Raw genomic sequence first — 8,919 nt, 5'->3', positions numbered from 1 at the left:
GAGGAGCATCTCTGAACTAGGTCTGTAGAGTAGAACCTGAACAATCAATATATGCAGGAGTTTGGTTCAAACTGACACTCAAGATGAGTAAATTCACTTCATCCAGTGCAGGAAGAAAATCACCAATTGTCTTCAGATAATGGGGTGTACTTGGTAACTTCGCTTAGTGCTGAAGATGTTTTCTCCTAAGATTCAGATTGTCTCATTTGCTGCCCTTTAAAATTCAGTGTTTGAAGCAGATTCCTTCTATAGTCAGCAGAGAGGAAAAGCATTTAACAGGGATCCAACTGAAGTGTTTAAGATGGGTGGTGAATTTCCCCCTGACTCTCTTACCTTCCTCATGTTGAGTGGGTTTGATCCAGCCTCTTTCAACTCATCAATATTTATCATAGTTGGTAAATTGTAGAGTGGAAAGGGAACTCTAAAAGCCTGTAGCTTTTGTGTGTAGATGCTTATGCCTTCAAAGAACTCCATCGCTGAAGCATGGTGGCCTAACGCATCACTAACTCTGTATCTGAAATCTCTTCCCAAGCTGGAATCCAGTTTACTGTGTCTTCCTAGATGCCTGTTAGCATTTCAACACAGACAATTAAACAAACGTATCAATGGACAGCAATTAATACACTTAATTCCCAATTAATACACAAAAATTCCCAAAGGTTGTTTAAGCGGGCAAAGAAGGAGAAGGGATGCTTACAGTGCATCTGCAGACATAGCTCGATTTTGGCAGTGACAAGATAGTGGCTGTCTGCAGTACTAAAGAGATGTTCTCTTTGTGGAATTGAAGCATTTCCTATTTTCTTTTAAGCTATTTTGCTTGAAAAATGGCAAAGGACTTCTGAAGGGCTCTCCCAGCTCCAGTTAATGAAATAGGTTTGATTATATAGAGATTCGAAAAGTAAGGGGAACTTCAGCAAGATCCTTTTTCCACCTGTGCAAGAGTCTCTCTGGTGCTGTTTTTAGCCTTGTGACCTGGTATTTGTTCAGTGAGAGCACTGGTCCCTGGTGTTCCAGATGGGAAGAGAGCTCTTTCAGTGCTCATTCACAGCCAGAGTTCTGTGGGAGGGTGCCAATTCTTCCAAAGCCCATTAAATGATTACCTTCATTGCAGACTGCACACTGCAATACATTTCCCCCCTCCAGCCTTAATGTCAGTGTCCATTCAGGCTTATTATTACAGAGCAGATCACAAGATGTAATGCACTGCTGCCATGGGCTCCGCTCACAGATATGGAAAGCTCAGGACCTACATACCTATTATGGCTCTTGTTACTCTGAACCACTTTGCTGCCAGCTCAGAGTTTCCACATGGAGCAGGGCAGGCTCCATTCACCCCAGTGCTTCTCTTTGGTGGCACAGGGGAGTATTAAACAGCCGGTGCTCAGCAGTTTGGTGCTCTATTAGCCTGCATGTCCAAACCTGTCTGTCCATCATTTCAAGGACTCTGCTTTTTGCTTAGCGCAGAGATACATAAATAGATCTCGCCTTGAGATATCAAAGCTGGTTCGGGTCCTATTTGTGGCAGAAGTTAACTACTAATGGAGTAAAAACCCATAAAGCGCAATCTCAGATGTGTCTGCAGGTTTTCTCACTTTGATGTTCAAGAAAGCTTTACCACACTCAGTTGTTAACTGTGATTATCCTGGTATCGTAAGTGAGAAAACACAGACGACCGAACTGCTGCTCCAATGAGCAGCACATGTCAATGTAGGCTCTGCCTGATCTCTTCCAAGCTGTCTTTTCCAATAGCTGGACCATGCTGCCTCTTCAGCGTGCAGTGATGCCAGTATCCTTCAGGGTCATATTGAAGCTTTTGGTAAACACTTTAAATAGCTACTTAGCATATAACATGCGCTCCGACTTCTCCTTGTTTCTGAATCAGAAGGGCTTTGAGTCTAATATGAACCACTCACTGCTGATAAAGGGAATCAGTAGTTCTGCTTGTGGCCAGAGGCAAGGAGAGGTTTAGGTAATATTGAGGGTGGAGATTCCTGAAAAGCCGAGGCATGTGATGGCTGCTCTCAGTATATTGGTATGAGATTCAGGGGCAGCACATGGACTGTGTACCCACGGGCAGGCTCTTGATCCACTCCTGCAGCCTTGGCACATGCACTTCTTACATTCAGGAACCCAGTGTTTCCATGCACCAAACGAGTGGTGGCATGCCAAACAGAACATGCTGTCTTTTCCCCTTGTCCAGGCTGCAAGGGAAGGAACAAGATTTCCTAGAACGATATTGGTCTCGGGTGTTGTAATCTTACATATATATACTTGCACGTAATCAGATTTCTAAGCTACTTGGATGCGTCAAGCCCAGATACTCTGTCAGGATGAGATCCCCAGGTTAGAGTCTGAGCCTGAAGAGTTGTTCCTCATTATGAGGGAGAAGGAACTGGACAAGAAGAGATCAGGGACCAACAGAAGGAGATAGAATCTAGAGGTTACAGACTTTAAACAAGGAAAATGCTTTTACTGCTTGCAGTCTTCTGCTGGTACATCTGCAGCTTTGCATGAGTTAGAACTCCTTGCTTCTCAGCTTCCTTAAATGTACCACAAGGGGAACACAACCCAAGTTGTAGAGGGAGATCTGTGGCTGTGTTTTAGCCAAGTACCCCCAAAGTCTTTCACAAATAGAAAGTGAGGTTCAAAACAAGCTCAGCTGGTCCGGGTAGAAGGAAACACACAGAAATAGTGTCCCCTGCTGCTGCAATGTACCTGTGTCTGGGACTGAATGTTACAGCAGCTCACGGCAGGGCAGGGAGATCAGCACTGCAAACCTTTGGAGAAGAAACGGTGATGCAAAGCTGAAGCATGCAACTCACCCAGGCTGGGGCTGGGAGATTGTCACAGCTTTATTCCTTCCATCTGCACCCGTGTTTGACAGCCCTCCTCTCACAGTGCCTTGTGCCTTTGTGTTGTGGTTGCAGAAGGCTGACCCCAGGGATGCTGCATTGCGTTGGCACCAGCAGCAGCTACGAGCAAAGCATCTGCCTGCATCCAGCTGTGGTCTGCAGATGTGCATGGCAGCTACTGCATCACCTGGCTGCAGGTATCCAGTGACTTCCCAGCTATGAGAAATACTTAGACAAACCTACTTCAAAGCATGCATCCCCCCAGATGATCTGGTACCATGTTTCTGTACCAGAAACATGCAAGTTATCCTTGCTGTTTAGATGGGAATGTGCCCTTGGATTTGGCTTCAAGAGGCAGAAGATACCTATAGTGTCATAGGACAGGGGGTCAAGCGGTACCTATGGCTGCAGCCCACAGCATCAAAAATGTGTTCAAATACTAGTTTTCTTTCTTCAAAATTAAAAGAAGACTCAGCAAAACCTTGGAAGTTCCTGTCTCCCATTCCTCCAGACTTTACCTTTCTAAGTCTGGATCTTCTGAGGGCTTGAGCATAGATTAGCCCCTCTCTAAGCAGTCAATGGCTGTGCTATTAGAACCTGGATCCACGAATGGTAAGTGTAATAGCTCATACTCAGTAAAGAACCCAACAGGTCCCTGAGCCCAATACTTTTAGGGTTAATGTGCTCGGAGCACCTCCTATTAAATATAGAAACCAGTTTTCCATCCACAAGCCTGTTATAAATAAATACCTTTTTTTCTCAGGAGAGCCTGGCATAGCCCCAGATGAACCTGATCAGCCTCTGTTGCAGAGCTGTAACAGGCTGCTGCGAACATACCTAACACATAGAAAGGCTGATGAGCTGCAGAGCAGGGACACACCATTTCCCCCTTGATTCTCTCTTCCTGTAGGTGAGATGCTCTGAGCAGGGCTGCAGAGGCTAAGGATGAACTCAGGGCTGTAGTGCTTGTCCCTTTCTCTTGCCTGTGGAGGAGAATACACTGGTGGGGAAAAGAAATTAGAAGAAATTTGGTGCTTTGCTTGGTGTGTGGGAGAGAAAAGAGAAAAGTCGTGACTGAAACAGAACTGGAGATGCTGAACAAGTTGTTGCTGGTGGTTTTCACTGAGGAGAGGTTGAGATTTGGGCTTGCACAAATAAATGGGAAGGTGAGCAAGAGTTTATGGGTGTGCAGGCCTACAGCTGGGAAGGAGCACGGGCACGTGTTCTAATGGATGGGGAGAAGTAAAAACTCACTATTTGCACTGCCCTGCAGTCTGATGGAGACTGAGTCTGGATCTGTAACCTGCCTTTTTGGGTTTAATAATAACAGAATCAGGACATTTATGTAACATTTATCTTCTTTTCAATATACTACTTGCAAATAATCTGCTTAAGGAAGCCTGTAAATTGCCCGAGGGTCCTTGAATAGAAAGCACTACTGAGGGAGAAAACATGTCTCTGTTATTCTCATGCTACTAATACATCTTCGCAGCTACACAACCGACAAACAGATTCTGCATGTAAAAGGTAACCTGTACCAGCTCTGTGTGTCTGATCTACAGCAATGGTAATATGATGTTTCCCAGGTGACTGAGAGTTGGCTGGGTAAAGAGGGTGTTGTCAGAGATGTATTGGTGTGTGCCTCGTGTTCAGACACGGGGTGGAGAGGAGAAAGGCTGAGTTGGGTTGAGCTTGGTGTCTCCCATGGTTTCCAAGAGGCCTAAGTGCTGTGTTTATGGGAGTTTTGTGTTGGGATGTTTGAGGATTAAAGTGCATTCGCATGATAACTATGTGCAGTTTGCATATGGATTGGGCAAGCCTTGTGGCAGGCTACACAAACTACACCTGCCTTGTTAGAAAACGGCTTTGAAAAGATGCTCCTGAAAGTCTATAGCTATAAATATGCTTTAAAAAGCCTCTTTTGGGTAATGAATGTGTCTGTGCTCAGTCTTCGTATAGCATGAAGACCGAGCTTTGAGCCTGTGTTGTCTGCTACCACTTGTAGACTTGGGCCAAGCTTGAGGCCATTTCTCATGGTGATCTCTGGGACACCTGTCAAACAGGAGCTGGACTCATTCCAGATGCCACCAAGCAATCCTTAGCTTCTAATGACTCCTAGCCACTATTGCCCTGCATGCAACTATAATTGGTAACTTGGAAGTAAAGGGGTTTCTTCTTCCCTTGGCTAATTCCCTCTGCTGTTTAGACCTGCCCAAACCACTTTGACTGTGTTCCTTGTTTTGCTAAACTATAACGTTTGGGCTTCCCAGATCCCTTCTCCAGAAAGATTCAGCTTTTCTGGAAGGACCTCAGACAGGAATGTTTGCTGTTATTTGCAGCAGCAAACAGCTAAGTAATCCAATGTAAAGACTCATAATACACATCAGCAAAAGGCAAGAAGGAAACAGTGGCTTGAGGAAATATCCCAACAAACCAGAAAGGTGCTTCAAAATGCTCATTTGTAAGTCATTTAATAAAATCACTTCAGCACAGCTGTGCCCTAAGGAATAACCGTCTAGATTTAATTCCTCTTAAATAAGAGGCATTTCTCTGTGGGGAAAGGATGCTGCATGAGAGTTTTGTTCCTTTTCCTTGGGGGCAATGATATAGCTTCAAATATACTCAATAGTGCCCAACATTCTGCAAAACTGAGTGGTTTTGAAAGATGGTTTATTTTAACAGCTACAAAAAAACACACAGTAAAAGGATTGCCACCTTACTTCAAGATATTATTTAGATACCAACTGAATGGCAGAAATGATGCTCCTGTTACCTACTCCTTCATCCCATGAGAAAGGCTTCCAACTGCTGCCTCCATCATATTCAAAGCACCTAAAAACCCAGAGATGAGAGTTACCAGTCACAAGGCCGTGTCCTGGATCAAGATATTCCAGCTGTAACATATTCCTGAATGGTTCTGCAAGTTATCTTGAAGTGTTCACTACAGACTGGGAGCCAGAGAAACACTGAGTACTGCCAGCTTTTACTCATGTTCTGATGTGCACTACAGGGAACTAATTTCAGTGCTTGGCACAAACAGAGTCATCTTGTTCCTTAGCAAAGGTGCAGTTATGCTAAATTAAGCATGCTGAGATGACTAAGAGTAATCATTCATCGTGATATCTTATTGAATTTTCAGGGGTCAGGAAGATGAGTCCATTTTTAATGCTGAAAATGACATTACCTGAATAGAGCTTATTTGGTGTTGCCATCAGTAAATCTGGGAGATGAAGCCGAATGAATAGCTGCTTCTTGGTAGCTAGGAGAACTCTATTATTATTGTTATTTTCTCTCTCTCTGACTCAGTAGCCTTAGCTGTCAGTGATGGAGAGATGTGGACCCTGCAAGGGCAGCAAAGAATAGGGCTGTTTCAGGAGAGCAGGAAAAAGGCTTGTGCTTGTCACTAAGGGAGCTGAATGTGCCGTTAGTCAAAGTAATGGAAGAGCTTAGATGTGACTCATCAATGAAAATAACTTGGGAATTAGCAGCAGTGAACATTTCTTTAAGAAAAAATAGGAAAGCCATGAAGTGTTTGGCTGCTTCCTGGGCTCAGGTGGTAGCTGACACCTTGGAGACGAGATGGAACACGAAACAATTCCTGTTTTCACGCATTCCTTGTTGGGATACCAGATACATCTTTCCAGCAGCACAGGGCTTGGTGAGGAAGGACAGATTCCCTAATGCATGGCTGTTTCCTGTACTATATTGGTTATGATACCTGAGAAAGCCCAGCGATGTAAACATGCCTAGAGGTAGAAAACATGCCCTTGGTCTCATTTGCCACCCTGCTCCGGGACTGCTGTGAAGCATTCCCATTCCATGGTACCAACTTCCATGGGATATACATGTACGAATAACAACCACGTATGCAGAGGTCTTGGGTGCGCGTCCTTGGAATGAGACGGCTGGATCCCATTCCTGGCTCAGATGGGCATTTTCTGTTGCGTGGCGGCATTGGCACCACGAAATGTCGGGTCTCAAAATGGAAATAGCCCAGCATTGTTTAGGACCGATTCCAGGAAATGCCTTTCGGATAGAAGCACTCTCTCTTGCTGCCCCTTCTCCATGACCGCGTGAGGAGAAGGATCTAAAATAGGTCATTGTTATGCATGGAGAGAACCCTGTTCCCTAAGCTCCTTTGGTTTCCAAGTAAACGAGCTTTGGAGGTAAGTTAGCAAAAGAGGCTGATTCATTAGCAGCAAGGGAAATCTGTGCTTTGGAGGGGTGCCCAGCTGCCCAAAGGGATTTACGTAGTGACATGCTCTTCAAATCTGAACAGAGCAAGCTGAGCGATACACATTTGGGCTTGAACTATATCACAGTCACGTGCTTGCTAGGCTCATGTCTTATCTCATGGGTTTCTCTGGAGAGTATCAGTTGCTCCAGTCCCTCTTAGGGTTTTGAATTTGTAAGGGAAGGAGTCACAATGAGGTATCTCCTAACGTGAGAAAACTCTATCTGTTCTCTTTTCCAAATTAGGTCACCTTGTAAGGCAGTGCTGGATGGGGTTTGTCCCTGCAGCTCGGGAGGCTGTAAATAACATAGGTGTTACAACATGTTCGATGGGATTTCATGGCGCCGTCACTCGTCTGTCTGAATATCATAGCCCAAATTAATAACAAATTAATTCTATCTGCTGAAAAGACCCCAACTGTCACCCTCCTGTCAGGGATGAGATCATTTTGGGCAGTTATTTGCTTACAGGAGGAACGGAGCCAACACATTCTTCTGGCATCATTACTGAGGGCAGGCTTGTGCACAGAGAGGAGTGCTCCCCTTGGTCGAATCATCTGGAGTGCAGGGAGGAGAATTCAGTCTTTTTTGGAGCATCTTCCTCCTCTTTGTTGCTGTATCAAGAGGGTACCCATTAGTGCCAGAGGTGGGATGGGCACACATGCACAGGATCGGATACTGCAGACTGCCCTCGCTCAGACCGCTGAGCAGCTGCCGGGTTATAAAGATCTCTGGCCCCTCCTGACCTGAGCCAGATTTGAACCATTGACCTAGAAGTGAAGAGCTTGAAATCCCTGCTCAAGCCACGGGATAAATCGGGCTGCAGAGCTGCGTTTGTCTTTATTCGCGTTCAGTTGCTGCCATCTAATGGCAGATGGGGAGTGGAAAAGCAGCATCTTGTCCTTGGCAGCCTAGTATGTGTGTGTACAAGTAGTTCCCATCAGCCCTTAAGAGTGCTTGGAAAGCACGGTGATTTAGGCTGGCTTTATTCCTCTATGGGGTAGTTTGACAAAGGCCTGTTGTGCTAGCAGATCTTCATACTGGTTTTGCTCCCCTATGCTGGGTGATTTCCATATAGGAAACCCGAGTGAAAGTCTGTGATTATAACTTGGCTTAACAACTGCCCCAGGGGTAACTGAGTAGTGGGTGGCTGTGGCAAGGGGAGGTGCTGAGAGAAGGTAGGTAGGTAGGTAGATGGCACTTCTAACATTTTGGAGTACCACTGGTGCACACAAACATCTGCACCTTCAAGAACTTTGTTACAGAAAGAGAAGGAGGTGGAGACCAGAACAAAATTAACTCACTACTGCAATGGCTTTAAGATAGCAGAGAGGAGACTGAGATTAGAGTTAAGGCAGAAGCTCTTCCCTGTGAGGGTGCTGAGGCGCTGGCACAGGGTGCCCAGAGAAGCTGTGACTGCCCCATCCCTGGCAGTGCTCAAGGCCAGGTTGGACACAGGGGCTTGGAGCAAGCTGCTCTAGTGGAAGGGGTCCCTGCCCGTGGCAGGGGCTGGAATTGGAGGAGCTTTAAGGTCCCTTCCAGCCCAAACCAGTCTGGGGTTCTATGAACTAACTGTAAATTATTTGGTCCAAAAGCTAACAGAATAAAATCCACTTTCCTTCAAAAAAAGACATAAAGGAGAAAAGCCTTTGCCCAACTCCGGGAAGTTCCTGCTGTGTTTTCTGTGATTAAACCCCCATATTTATAAGCTAATAAGTATTCATCATACGTGATGTTTGCATTGCCTGTTTCTATTTACACACAGATCTCCAAATCATCCTTTTAAGCCCCACTAGGTAACACTGTCTCACAGAGGAGAAAGGTTATAAACTCT

The sequence above is a fragment of the Pezoporus occidentalis genome, unplaced genomic scaffold, assembly GCF_034315485.1.
Source record: "Pezoporus occidentalis ecotype Australia unplaced genomic scaffold, CSIRO_AGI_Poc_V1 ctg114, whole genome shotgun sequence".
In the NCBI taxonomy this organism is placed as follows: Eukaryota; Metazoa; Chordata; class Aves; order Psittaciformes; family Psittacidae; genus Pezoporus; species Pezoporus occidentalis.
Note: the sequence above shows the minus strand (reverse complement) of the source record.